We start from the raw sequence: 15,719 nt of genomic DNA on the forward strand, positions 1-15,719 counted from the left end.
AGGAAATATTGTTTAAAGAAGTCCACACCGATGCAGTGCACACACACACAAAAACAACTATCAGTGCATTACAGCTCCCCTGTGCCTTGGATGTGTTTTTGAGGTTGTCTTCACTACAGTGCCAGCATCACAGAGGTTTGAGCTACAAAGAAAGACCTCCCTGTTTGCTTGCCTCTCTGCATAGCAGTAAATTCTGTATTTTATCTCCACACTATAAACACCCCAAACAGTGCCCGCTTATATCCCCAATAGATTCTGTCACTCGAGGTTAGTCCGAGAGGGAATGAAAGAATATTTCACATTTTCAATTATTGCCTTCGAATTCGGGCTTAAGGAGCCGCATTACTCTACGGAGCTAAGATTTTTATGTTTATGTTGAACTGTTTCCAGTGTGTCTCTTATATCAAATTGGAAATGCAGAGTACTTTGTTTTCCACAGCAAAGGAAACATCCACCCTGAAACACTATCTGTACCTAGTCTTCATGGTTCTGGTGTCTCATCTTACAAAAGATAATAAAGCTAAAACAAAACAGTGAAATATTGAAATATCTGTCTTAAAAGAAGCACAAATTAGTGTATAAATTTATTTCTACACATGCATGGGTGTCTTTTAAACAGGAAGTTTTCCTTTAAAAAAAACCCCATCTTCATCCATAATGATGTCAAGAACTTGACAAAGAAAAGTCTTTTATTCCTAACTGTACAGAAATGTTTCCATGTAAAACACACAGAAAAGCTAAGCTAACAAAAATACCCATGTATGTGTGTACAGGCCATCAGGTAACAGGAGTTAAGATGTGCAGTTATATTTTAAAATAAAAAAACGTTTATGGAGGCTACAGTAGCAACACTAAAGTAGGAGTAGCACTGCTAACAAACAGCTAACAGTATTGTACAACAGAGTACTGTAACTGTTTTAACATTAAAAAGATGTAATGTTGTAATTTAACACAGAAAATTCTTACAGTACCTGCTCAAACATAATAGAGCCATAATAAACAGTGTGTCTGCTTATGAGATGGAAGAGGCAGTTCCTCCAGTATTGCTGCTACTTTTGTTCTTTCCACCTGCACATTCAAACCAAAGCTGTGAGGCTCCAGGTCTCCGAGTGGCATAAACGTGTTATCCTGGATGGCAGGTACTAGCACAATTTGTTATTTAAATTGGAAGGCTTGTTGTTTATACTAGCACATACTTGTAGCCAATCTGGAAATAAGATACCCATATGCTATTTAAATTTTTAGATAGCAACATTTACCTGAACTGACCTTTAAATACGGACCATTCATTAGCTTAAGGATTAGGGATGGGTACCGGTGTCCGGTGCCATGATGGCACCGGTTCTGACATAAACGGTAGTAACCAGACCGAAAAGCAGCGCACATTTCGGTGCTTTATTTCGGTGCTTTTTTTTCCTGAGCTGTGATACACTTCTAGCCAATCATTTTACGTTTCCCAGGATAGTAGGCGGGGCCAGGTACGTACGTTCTGTTAGAGCAGAGCTACAGATTAAAAATGTCCAAGGCGAAGCGGTCAAAAGTCTGGCTGTACTTCATAGCAAAATATGCAAACTCAGCAGCCTGCAACAAGTGCTTTAAGCTGATACTGTGATACTGTCAAAGGAGGTAACACCTCAAATCCGATGAAACACCTGGCGACGCATAGCGTTTTTTTTAAAAGCCGAGAAATGCGCCGTATTTGATAGCTTGCTGCGAGACCTCACACTGTGCACGTTGGGTGGGTTGCCAGTTATCGGACCCGGAGCAACATCCCCCAAAAACCCGAAGAATAGAGTCCTGGTCCCTAGCCCTGCCAGTGTAGCAGAAATGATGAGGATATTGATGCAGCAGCAGCCGTTCTTCTCTGCGTGAGTCGCTTAATGTTGTTCGAGTGTAATTTACGTTGAGTAGGCTAACCACGTTATTACATTAATGCATGTAAGGTGAACTAGCAAACATCATCATAGTTACATGCGGCTGTCCTCTTGTTTGATGGCAGATACTCCCTTCACCCTGGACAAAAAGGCTAAAATGACCAAAGAAAAAGTGGGAAACAGCTGAACATGAGAGGTTTTTGGACAAAGTTTGTGTTTTTTCCATTGTTTAAGCACTGCTTCCAGCCAAGAGTGATACCATATATGCCCCATAGCTGCAGAAAAGGCTAACATTGTTATCTTTTTACAAAAAACAAACAAACAGCTGAACATGAGAGGTTTTTGGACAAAGTTTGTGTTCTCCATTCTTTAAGCACCGGTTCGAGCACCGTTTAAGCACCGGCACCGTTTCAAAAGTACCGATTTGGCACCGGTATCGGATAAAACCTAAACGATATCCATCCCTATTAAGGATTAACACCTTTTTGCTATATGTAGCGCCTGAATTAGAAAAACAAGTAGCAAATTTGTAAACCATAAAAAGAAATGCAGCATAAAATAAATACGCAGGATAAAGAAAACTGAATGTACCAAAAGAAAAAAAAGCTACAACACTTCATCCTAAAATAGCTCCTGCAATGCCCTGGACATCACAGATGGATTGTGCACCCAAGGAATGACTAATTCCCGCTGCTAGAATGTCAGGTTTGCATTGGTGGGTTTTATCTTCTTGCAGAGCTTCTTTTCATTCCTCTCTAGCCGTCTAATATGGGACTGATTTACACCTGGGATGCCAGGTGAGTGTAATTAACAGTAATTAACTAGCTGTGAGGATGGAAAACCAACACCCGTGAGTCCCAAGGACTTACAGAAGGGGCTCAGAATGAGCGAACACAGTGACAGAGTGTTTGCACATGACTTCAATAGTCCTAACATAGCTAAATTCCTCTCATAGACATCTGCACTCGCATTCAAACATCTGTCACTTCAGCTTGGGCAAATAGAGCTGGAAGGGGGGGAGAAAGAGCACTTTGGATTTATCATTATAATTCCAGCTACATGGCTTCAAAGACCTGAGCAGGTACCAAGGACGGTGATAAGAAAAGCAAGGACAAAACCTGCTGCCTCAGTCCTAGAGATGCCCTTTACAGTCTTACACCGTTCAACTTTAATAATGCTGTATAAGTGTAGTCTCCTTCAAAACAATAAACATTGTCTTTTTTTCTCTTCGTGCTAGCAGAGCTATGAGCTAGTTTTTCCTGTTGCTAGTAATCTCTGAAAGGGATAAAAGTTAATAACTCAATGGGTAAAAAAGAAAAAAAGGAAGGAACACCATGTACAATTTTGAGAACCCTATGAGAATTGAGCTTTAAGATAAGTTTTCAGACCCTAATTAGCCTGTTAGGGCTATGGCTTGTTAACAATCATTATAAGGAAAGGCCAAGCTATGAAAGTTTCAAAGCAAGTGGTGCCGAATGTCACGAAAAGATTATCTTTCCTAGGTTTAAGCATGGGGTTGAATCAGTCGGGCTGCTGGCTTGAGTTGCAGCCTGTGGCAATGGTAGAGAGAAGGATAGATTCAGTTAAAAACCAGCAAAATTCTGGAAGGATCTCATTGTGATAATGATCCAAAACAGAGCCAGGAATCTTCCATGGGCTACCTCAAAACATGCAAGATCAAGGTTTTATCATGGCCGGCAGGGGCAGTCAATTCTTTCTCTTAGTTTTTTTGAAACTATGAGTTGTTGCTTTAACTATTTAAAAAGTCATCTGGCATTGTATAATACAGATCGCCGCTAATTACTGTTTGCAGGGGAATATTATTGATTGTCGGAATTTTAATGAAATTCTTACTGAATGTTGATTTGGATTTGAAGCTAATCATTTCTGTCTGATAAGATTTAAAGCGCTGAGGCTGCAGCGCTCACAGGCAAAGGTGTTTGAAATAGAACAAAAATAAGCGAAACCGTTTTCTATAAATGGCGTGAACTCTGAATCCTGACACCTGAAACATTTATTTTTTCATCTTTGGTCTAAATTATCTGGTAAACCTTTCTCCCAGCAAATATTTTGACATGTCACAGCAGGAGAACGTGCAGGTAACAACAACAGGGTTTCATTCCATTGAAGTTACCCAGGAAGCTAATTGTGCTTTTTCAGCAATGTTAAGTCTTTTTTAAGACAATGCCTGCTGTGTTACTCTGATTTCATATGACATATTGTTGTGTTGCATAACACATAATTCTAAATGGGGTTCTGATATATATTAAAAATATCTATAGTCTTTAACCTTGGCTCCTCCACGAGAGGCCCGTGGAGGGTCCTGTGAAGTATCTTAGCTGTTTCTAGGACTGAGCTCTTCTGGACAGAGATCTTGGATGTTGTTCCTGGAATCTGCTGGAGCCACTCGCCCAGCTTAGGAGCCCTGAGTACTCTGACTACTCTAATTACCATTGTTGCCTCCAGCCTATACATCTTCTCTAGCTCCTCTCTCAACCCTTGGTATCTCTAAAGCTTCTCATGTTCCTACTTCTTAATGTATCTGGTTGGTTAGCCATCACCAGTTTGTCCGTCTGTATCTCGAAGTCCCACAGGATCTTAACTTCCAGGCCATACTCGGTACAAATGTTCCTGTACACTATGCCAGCTGCTTGGTTATGGCGTTCCCTGCCTGCTAGCATCTTGCACCCTGTTGTTATGTCCGGACTGTCTCAGAGGGATCTTTGCACAGCCTGCATCTGAGATCTAGACCCCGTGTCTATCGAACTTGTGTTTGGACCTTGATCCTTTGCTGCCACGTTTGGGGCCTTTGTTCTGGCTTTCAGTCCAGTTTTGCCAAGCCACTAGTAGGATTTTTCAACATCACCCACTCCTTTTATCTGCCAGTGGTACATGATGTCTGTGTGTGCACACAAAATAAAAAAATGAAATTCTGTATGAGAATTAGTGAGCTTATTACAGTTGCCAGTAGGTTTTGCTACCTTTGGAGTCAAGCTTGTATTGATTTTCTTACCTTGTCAGTTTGTGTGTGTGTGCTTTGGTGGTAAGTAGCTTAGAATTAAACTACATACAAGTGCATCAAAAACTAACCTGATAGTAAAAACGTGCCCTTTCTGGTCTAAGAGAAACATCAAGTCTGACAGGTGAAGAATTTGCTTGCAGACTTAAGCAGTTTCATACACTGCTGTGTGTGTGTGCGTGTATATGTGTGAGCATAGCAAAAACTGAGCACACCTACTGTAGGGGAACTACATCAAAGGTGGTTGTTGGTGGAGTTCTTCGGCACGTGTTTGTAGCTATCAGAGATTTAGGCAGTGAATATCTCTTGGGCGATTGTCCATTTTTAGACATCTCGTAATGTTTGTAAAATATCCTTCACAACTAACAATCTCTGATGTACCTTACCCTCAGCTTCATCTCAGTTTTCATAAAAAGCATAATAATATGATCAATAATTGTTTGAAGAAAACAACATCCTTGATTGTTGACCTATTGCCATTGCTGTCAACAGCAACCTTTTTTGATGCTAGACAGAGCATTGCTGTCGCAAAGCTTTCTACTAGGTGTAACTTCAGTCGGAGAGTATAGCAACGGTTAAGGATACAGTCATGAAACTTTACAGGTAGCTGAGATCAGACTTAATGAGTCACTTCTTTACAACATACGGGATCAATCTCCCACTATAACACCCCTTCGGATTCCATTATCCCGCACCATGCTCAACCCTGGGGCATAAATGAGCACCACATAGTCAAACCAACTGACAAGGCACATTTACATATAGGATGTCCTTTAGCGTGTGTGCCGTCATGCCCTGGATTATGATATAAAGCTGAATTTATCATTATGAGATGTGCCTTCACACAAGTGGCTGACACTGTTGCCAGCATTCACACGATGTGCGCCTCTGTTGTTCATTAATTTTGTTGCCAAAACACTAGTTGTTGGTAGATTTTGTCTGCTTGAGTTAATTTATTCTCTTCCAGTCAATTAGAAACATGGAGTCAGAAGAATCAGTCAGCTTGGTGTGAGCTGTGTTGATGCAATGTGTAGTTACAGAAGGTAAAAAAAAGTATTGAACACGTCACCAAATTTCTAAGTAAATATATATTTTAAAGGCAACGTTGGTAACAGCCCATCCAATCCACACATGCAAAAAAAATAAATAAATAATCAAACCATAAATGTCTATAAGGGAAATAGTATAGAACACGCTTACTGAGATTTATTTATTACTTAGTACAAAAGCCTTTGCTGATGACAGCTTTGAGAATGCTGAATGCATTGTTCAGTAGGGCTGCTCAATTAATCGAATTTTAATCACGATTACGATCTGGGCTTTCAACGATCATTAAAAATGACTGAGCCGATTATTAGCCCCTCCCTCATTTATCCGCGACACCTTAAAGGCCGGTCCGTGAAAATATTGTCGGGCATAAACCGGTCCGTGGCGCAAAAAAGGTTGGAGACCGCTGATTAAGGGGACCCGAGGGAAGCTCGGAAAGCTAAGCAGAAGTTATTTGGAGAGTGACTGCCGTTGGTTGAAAAGAGTTTAAAAAAAAAAAACTTCAGTGGTGTTGCACACTATTTTATATTATTTTTTAAAAGTCATCGTTAACCCTTTAAAGCCGGTCAGAGCAGCACGCTCCGTTTTGCGTAACTATTTTTAAATCCCTGTAGAATCTGAACCGTGTAAGCTAGCGCAATAATTTCTTTGGCATATGAAACCGGAGGAGTTGTACTTACATCTGATGCCATCAGCTTGTCCTCGGTCACGGTTTCGTTCCACATATAGCTTTGCAAAAATTGCATAAAAAGTGCTTGCAGGAACAAAAACATAATATTCCAGAAACACGCTTTGCCGTTCCTATCAGCTGTTCGTAACACTTCCCACAGTGAAATGATGCACATGCTGTTTTCTTTGCAAATTTGCATCATAGGATTGTTTTTTGTTTTTCCTGCAGTATATAAAAATTGCTGTATCTCCAAAATAAAACTATGAAGACACTCAAAATAAATTTCCTGTGGTGGGAAACTATTTTTTGCAACTTTTTTTGTATTTAAAGTTTTGAGGGATAAACCTCTTAAACTTCTCCAAGTAGAAATATATGTAAACAAAACAAAAGCGATTTTCAATTTTTTTTTGTAGTTTATTGCACTTTTTTGCAATTTATGTAATTACTATGCACTTAATGCATACATATTATTAAAATATGGGCTATAACAGTTGTATTGATGTATAGCAACTTGAAATGCTCCCACAAATGGCACTACAGCATGTAAAAAAAATAAATAAAAATAATATAAGCTCTGGTGGACTTGGTTCTATAGTAGGTCTTAAAGGGTTAAATAAATATCGTCAAATAATCGTGATCTCAATTTCAGTGAAAATAATCGTGATTATCATTTTTGCCATAATCGAGCAGCCCTATTGTTCAGGTGTTCTTCCACACAAACAGTCTTTCATTGGTCCCTTTTGTGAACTCTGAGCTTTAGTTCCTTCTGTAGCTCGTTGGCTGGATTCTGGTCAGATGATTGGCCCGGCCAGCTTTATTTTTTATCTGAAACTAGTTGAGTTTCCTTGGCTGTGTTCAGGATCGTCTTCTCGCTGAAACGTCCACTCTCATTTCATCTTCATCATCCTAGTTGATGGAAGCAGCTTTTATATTTGGTGTGGTGCTTTTGGAGTGACAGGCAGTGCCTTTTGACCTCCAAACACGGTGTGTATTATGGCATCAAAGAGGTCGATTTCCAGAGTTTCTAGTACTCTTGCCAGGACTGACTTCCCTGCCCCCCAGGTTGCAGTCATTTCAGATCAGTTAGAATCTGCAAATGATGACTTTCAAACTGTGGTTAAATTAATCAAGCTCACATAAACTAGGGAAACACTGAATGCGTTAAGGTCGCTACACAAGACAGCCCCTTTATTTACACGTCCTTGCTAAGATAAGCTATCCAGCTTTGTGTCTGGCTAAACACACACATAATAATGGAATCAGTCTCCTCGTTTAACTCATGACAGGAGAGTGAACAAGCATTTTTTTCTTTAAAATGAATGAAACTCCCTCTTTAATCAAGTCAGAATTACCATAGAATGACAATATCATGACTTCACGTTTAAAAAAAAAGATATCATCATTTTTTTATCTTTTCCAATGGTACTGCAGTGTGGTGTCCAAACATTGAGATTAACATGCAAATGTAATCAGCAGCCTCTCTGTCAACTGCACTTCAAAGCACAATGGAGCACTTGAATCACTCTTTTTTTTAATCAATACGCTAATTTTGATTTTATTGTTGTTGAAGTGTTTGGTGTCAAATTTTTTGTTCTTTTTTTTCTTCTCACATGTACAAAGCATTCAATTTATTTTATTTCCAGATAGTAAACCCAGTATTTATGCGATTCGATTTTTTTTTAGAGAAGAATTTTTTTGTGGCAAAAGGTCAAAAGAAATTAGTCTACTTGGAATGAAAGAATGTGCAATAATATGTAGCTTCACAAAGAGATCTGCTGCTGTGTTTTACATTGTTTTTCTGACATTTCTTCTTTTAAAGAGTCTGCACAGCAGAGAGAAGCAGACCAAAAAAAAGGAGGATGAAGAATGTAACAAAGGTCAAAAGTCTTGTTTGTAGTAAGGCTCAGGCTCAGGCTTACTTGGCTTATATGTAAGACTCGGATGGTTACGTGACTCGAACACTAAGCATATTAAAATGTCTTTGACTACTGACAAAGAGTGAGCATCATTTGGCAGGATGTGTTTCAGAGAGCATAAATGACCACGTAATGGCACTGTCAAAACGAATCATGTCAAGCTGTTTTAGATCTCTAAAATGTTTGACTCCCGCATCTAGTCTCTCGACTGCAAATGTTTAAAATGCAGGTTGATTCTGCGCAGCCCTCAGGTCAAAGGAAGCAGGTGCTCATGAATAAAGAGGATGGTAAATATGCGTGAAGTTATTAATTACAAGCCTGATATTTTTACAAGGCGTCTCTGTATTTTCACCTGGGCCAGTCGGGCACGGTTGTCAATACAGTTCTTCTTCTCGTGCCTTTTGTGTGGCTTGTCTTCCTCCCTCACCTTTTCTTTTTGAAGCTGGTTACAGCCTGCTGTCAGGTCTACAAAGATGCAATGTCCCAGTGCTAAAGTGGCACTCAGACTTTTCCTTTGGCACAAACTGTGATTATTTTTGTAAAATCTGTTTTAGCTTATTCCTGTTTTATGCAGCGCCGGTCAGTGAGGAGCATTTGTTTAGTGCCTGAAGCTAAAATGATAAGATGAGGATGCAAATGCACCACGACACATTCAAAACAGCTGCACCAAGGATTGTCAGGGTTTTCTTTACTGACCTTTGTTTAAGACATTGAACAAAGTTTCTCGCATTTCCTCTGTTTAGCCGACATTTATGTCCATGATTTACTGGATAAGTGAGTATATTTTGCTGCATGTCTCAGTCACAATTATCAGTACTGACCTAAAGAGTCAATGCTCACTTTCAATGAAGGATGACAATAATGCTAATCATTGGTGTGGTGTTGCTGTAGCGCACTACAAAAATGCTCCACCATTTTTTTCTCAAGAAATGGAATATTCACTCAATAAAAGGTTAATGTGGTTTAAATTCATTCACCACCACAGCAACTAAATGGAATGATCAAAGCTGATGATTTTTAAGGTGTTTTGATTGATTAACAACCCCAACTCCTGCACTGAGTAAAACAAAAGAAGACATTCCACCTTAAAAGCTACACCTTGCTTTTTTAAAATCTCTTGCCTATATGTTAATTTTGAAAGATAAAAAGGCGTCAAAAGAGGGGAGAGAACATGTAACTATCCCAGTGGAACAGAAGAAGGCAGGACACTGGGATTTGAAGGTGGTGTGACAGCAGAGATAGAGATGTGGCCAGAAAGACAAAGAACTTTCTGAACTATTCAAAGTCTGTCTAACATTTCATCGTGTGGTCAGCTATAGTTGACTAATAAATGTGAGGCTGGGTTGCTGTCCTAAGTTGCGTTAGATGTGGCTGTAATGATAATACTGAATAATTGTAACGACATGAGCACAAAACACAACACACCAGGATGCTGATTTCATTTCCATAGAAAATATCCTGATAATAGCATTTAGATTGATGTTGTTGCTTTTGGAATATTTTAAATCAGAAGTGTCGAACATAAGGCCTGGAGGCCAGAACTGGCCCACAGAAGGAAAATTCAGTTTTACTTATATAGCACCAAATCACAATAACAGTCACCTCGTGGTACTTTCAATTATAAGGCAAAGACACAACAATCAGACACTCGCATGAGCAATGTTCCCTCTAATTTTTCATGTGTCTGAGCAAACACACAAACTCCCTGAGCGATCTCATGGACCACTGTGAGCGACATCAGACGTGTGCACTGTGGTCACACGTCTGACGAAGTTACATGGTTTATTAAAATAATCAAATTACAGCATTTACATTTATGTTAGACTACTTTTAATTAACTGCTTTAGCCCACTTACAATAAAAAATTTAAAATCTTGTTCATGACCTGTGTAGTATGTCAACACTATTGGAAGTAAAAAAAACTTGAACTCCAAATTTTTTTTAAATAAAACTGACTTGTATTATGAGTCTGTGGTCTGGGAGAGAGTCCTGTAACATAAATGTATGTTATGCCTTGTATGCAGACTATACGTTTCTCTGTCTACAAAATACAGTATATAATGACCAATGTTAGGCAATTAATTCTATAGTTACTCAAAAAAGTTACTGAGTTATGCAAACAACAAAGTTTTCTGCAGCTGTTTACCTAAAAATGCAGCCAAGGCGTTTTTAAATAAACATTTCAAACTATTTACAGAACAATCAGCTGTTCTGCATCAAATCTGATGCCACACAAATTATTTGTGCCACTCCAAAAAATAATTTCTGTCCACTATGAGATGAAGGAGAACAACAGCCTGATACATGCAGGCCTGACAACAGGAGATGTATCACTGCTGTATCACTGCTGTATCACCTGTAACATTCAGCAGTGACACACACAACAAAACTATTGACTACACTACACACTAACTACACAAGATTTGCGCTAAACGTTGTAAATCTCTCACATCTCAAAACACCGCCGTCACTCCTAAAACTTCCTCCCGTTTCTTAACAACTAAATGCCATGTGTTGATTGGTCGACATGGTACATTTTTTTCGACCAATGGGAAAGTGTGGTGGGTTTTTTTGTTTTCGTCTTTGCTCACAGGCGGAGAGTGCTTTTGAGCGTTTTCCTTATAAAACACAGTTATTACCGTTTCTTCCCGCAGTAAATATGAACAACAATAGTATTCAGGAAGAAAACCAAACATTGCAAATATTTTTATCATAACTCTGGTTTTTGGTGGCCTATCAACACAATTTAAAAACTGGTATGAAGTCCACACTTGTTCCGTCTGTCCTGCTCACATCTCCAGTGGTTGTACATGTTGTCATTAACGTGGCTTCACTCCACATCAGCCATGCCGCTTTGCTAGCTAAATCACTGGTGTCAGCACATATTTACTTTAATTTCAATTCAGGTTAGATTTTTTTGTTGTGTGCCCAACGCAGAATCTCTCTGCGCAGAGACCGTGCTAACAGTGCGCAATTGCGCACGTGTGCAGCTTAGAGGGAACATTGCCCATGAGCACATGGCAACAGTGGAAAAGAAAAACTCCCTTTTAACAGGAAGAAACCACCACAATCAAGCTCAGCCACGGGCAGTCTACTGCGACTGATTAGGGGCAACAGGAGGGAGACAGGACAAAAGACACTACGGAAGACAGCTGTGGATGAATAATAACTAATGATTAAATGGGTACATTAAATGGCTCATTGGATACATGCACTTCTTTCTTCTTTTTCAGTCTTTTTAATGTAAAAAAAATCGACCACATCTGTTACAGTCACATATCATGTGGTGCTTGATTCAGCACGGTCAGACCTTTCCAGCAAATCTAGGTTGGTGCTTCTGGGAAAATCTCTGCAAAAAACTGTCAAAAGTATATGAATCAATTCATCACTCATTCACATAGTATTTGAAATGTTAGCCTATTGTACATGTGTGTTTGTAGAGCTGTATTTCCTCAATACATCAAGATAGTGACATTCTGTTTTTTCAGACATGTAGAGGAGTCCACTGTCCTCTGTCTCACCTGGTTTGGAATGAATCAGAGCTTCCATTATTAAATTACACGAATTCAGGTGTAGCATCTCCCATTGGGTTTGTCTTTATTTTGTGTTTTTTTTTATTTACAGTGGGGCAAAAAAGTATTTAGTCAGCCACCGATTGTGCAAGTTCCCCTACCTAAAATGATGACAGAGGTCAGTAATTTGCACCAGAGGTACACTTCAACTGTGAGAGACAGAATGTGAAAAATAAATCCATGAATCCACATGGTAGGATTTGTAAAGAATTTATTCGTAAATCAGGGTGGAAAATAAGTATTTGGTCATTAACAAAAATACAACTCAATACTTTGTAACATAACCTTTGTTGGCAATAACAGAGGTCAAACGTTTACTATAGGTCTTTACCAGGTTTGCACACACAGTAGCTGGTATTTTTGCCCATTCCTCCATGCAGATCTTCTCGAGAGCAGTGATGTTTTGGGGCTGTCGCTGAGCAACACGGACTTTCAACTCCCGCCACAGATTTTCTATGGGGTTGAGGTCTGGAGACTGGCTAGGCCACTCCAGGACTTTCAAATGCTTCTTACGGAGCCACTCCTTTGTTGCCCGGGCGGTGTGTTTTGGATCATTGTCATGTTGGAAGACCCAGCCTCGTTTCATCTTCAAAGTTCTCACTGATGGAAGGAGGTTTTGGCTCAAAATCTCACGATACATGGCCCCATTCATTCTGTCCTTAACACGGATCAGTCGTCCTGTCCCCTTGGCAGAAAAACAGCCCCATAGCATGATGTTTCCACCCCCATGCTTCACAGTAGGTATGGTGTTCTTGGGATGCAACTCAGTATTCTTCTTCCTCCAAACACGACGAGTTGAGTTTATACCAAAAAGTTCTACTTTGGTTTCATCTGACCACATGACATTCTCCCAATCCTCTGCTGTATCATCCATGTGCTCTCTGGCAAACTTCAGACGGGCCTGGACATGCACTGGCTTCAGCAGCGGAACACGTCTGGCACTGCGGGATTTGATTCCCTGCCGTTGTAGTGTGTTACTGATGGTGACCTTTGTTACTTTGGTCCCAGCTCTCTGCGGGTCATTCACCAGGTCCCCCCGTGTGGTTCTGGGATCTTTGCTCACCGTTCTCATGATCATTTTGACCCCACGGGATGAGATCTTGCGTGGAGCCCCAGATCGAGGGAGATTATCAGTGGTCTTGTATGTCTTCCATTTTCTGATGATTGCTCCCACAGTTGATTTTTTCACACCAAGCTGCTTGCCTATTGTAGATTCACTCTTCCCAGTCTGGTGCAGGTCTACAATACTTTTCCTGGTGTCCTTCTAAAGCTCTTTGGTCTTGGCCATGGCGGAGTTTGGAGTCTGACTGTTTGAGGCTGTGGACAGGTGTCTTTTATACAAATGATGAGTTCAAACAGGTGCCATTCATACAGGTAACGAGTGGGGGACAGAAAAGCTTCTTACAGAAGACGTTACAGGTCTGTGAGAGCCAGAGATTTTCCATGTTTGAGGTGACCAAATACTTATTTTCCACCCTAATTTACGAATAAATTCTTTACAAATCCTACCATGTGAATTCATGGATTTTTTTTTCACATTCTGTCTCTCACAGTTGAAGTGTACCTCTGGTGCAAATTACTGACCTCTGTCATCATTTTAAGTGGGGGAACTTGCACAATCGGTGGCTGACTAAATACTTTTTTGCCCCACTGTATTGGCTGAAAACTATTCAGCCTTACCTTTTCTCAGTGGTTCCTGACTTTCCATGTTTGTCTCCCTAATAATAATTTCCTGTTTCACTTTGTTTTTCCTTATCTTTGTCTGTTGATTGCATATAAAAGATGGATGGATAGCCTCCAGGTCTGAACAGTGAAGCCAGTTTGTTGTGTTGAAGTTCAAGTGCTTGTCACCTTTGTAGGTGATGGTCTCAGCCATTAGTTTTAAACCACATTAAATATAACGAGATGGTTATTTTGTAAATAAGAGTGAAAAGTGAGCATAAATGTATGTTATGCCTTGTATGCAGACTATATGTTTCCAGTGTTTGGGATTACAGGACCCAGTCTCATGATTTCAGCTCTGTTGCTTGTGTATTTCTAGTCTGTCGATTTACTCATCCATTCTCCTCGTGTTCCTCATGCCTAAACTCGCCTTGTGTTTCAAAGTTTAATCAGCATTATATTAAAGCTGAACCCAACTCCTACTTTGTGTCCTGCATCTGGGTCCCCATTTTGAACACGCCTCACACGGAGGTTGTTAAAATTCAGCTGCAGCGGTTACCGTCTAATTGCCCTTTTAAATGAAGTCAAATCAAATTTTTGGTGTGCGATAAATGAGAAAAGTTTGAACTCCGCCTACTTTCCAGAGAAACTGTAAGCATGATTAAAGAGCGAAATCAGAAAACCCATCAAAAATCCTAAAAACTCTGACAACACGTTATCCAGAGCAGTGCTCTAATAGCAGCAGCTAGACAGGTGAGCACCTGGGTTCACCGAGGTAATGCTGTGTGTGTGACAGAGTGAGCGAGAGGCAACTGCGATGGAAAGTATAATGGTGGGTGGTGGGGTCTTAAAATGACAGAGACGAGCTGCTGATCAACCCCGAGGGGTCCCATCCTGGGGTCATGTGTCATTAGCTCAGTCTGAATTGGTGGCAGACTACGGGACAGCCAAGCAGCGGGGACGGCGATGCTGTTTTCATGGCTGAGTGGAAAGCGCTCGCGGCCATCGCCTGTCCTCACTTTGCCTCTTTCCAAGGGAATAAGCTCCACGCAGGCAGTGTCAGGCGAGCAGAAGATTCCTCCCACTCCCTCAGCTGCACTGCCAGATGCATATTACGAGTGCATATTACCTTATTTTGACAATTTCATGTTGTTGTGTGGAAAACTGGCAGCGGTAATTTAATTTTCAGGCATAAAAACAATCAGTGTTTACATTAATCTGCTCCTATTAGAGTTCGTTCAACATATCTAAGCAAATTGTGCACTGGTAGCCTGGAGCTACTGTACATCAGCAGCACAAAGGCTGAAGACGGCTGAACCGATTTGTAAATAAAGAGCACAATCGGAGATGGAGTTTACATCTGCTGTCCGTCTTTTCTCAGTCGTAGCGACGATACTGTTTAAATTTAGATCATGAGTCACGCTGATAGGCGTGCAAGATCTGGAGTGAAAGCTAAATTACTGCCACAGAACCTGAACACAGAAGTGTTGATGGTGCTGAAAGTGGAACACAAAAGTAGAGAGCTGCCAAGCTATAAAATTACACAGCAAGCTGGGTGAAAAGATGATTACGGGCAATTATGCAGCCGCAAATGCCCTCCAAGGGGAGACCTTCCGCATTTCAAAGGTTGGATGGGATGGACATACAAACAGCAATACAGCTGAGCGTCTGCTGTGTTTGTTCATGACAACTGTGCGGTCTCATGTGTGTGAATGCAATTGCATGTCAGTTGCTCACTGAGGGCATTAAGCTTAAAATGGACCAATTAAATATTTTCATGTGTGTGCTAGCAGAGTGGTTATATATGAATGCATCATGTTGATCACTTTATTATATCAGGAAAAATTATGAACAAAGATTAATCTGTAGGTAGTTGTTTATTTACTCGTTTACCCGACTTCACTTGGATGTATGTGCTATCCTGGTATCCTTCTTTAAAATCCTACCTCATATCATTGT

This window comes from Astatotilapia calliptera, chromosome 23, assembly GCF_964374335.1.
Source record: "Astatotilapia calliptera chromosome 23, fAstCal68.1, whole genome shotgun sequence".
NCBI classification, from domain to species: Eukaryota; Metazoa; Chordata; class Actinopteri; order Cichliformes; family Cichlidae; genus Astatotilapia; species Astatotilapia calliptera.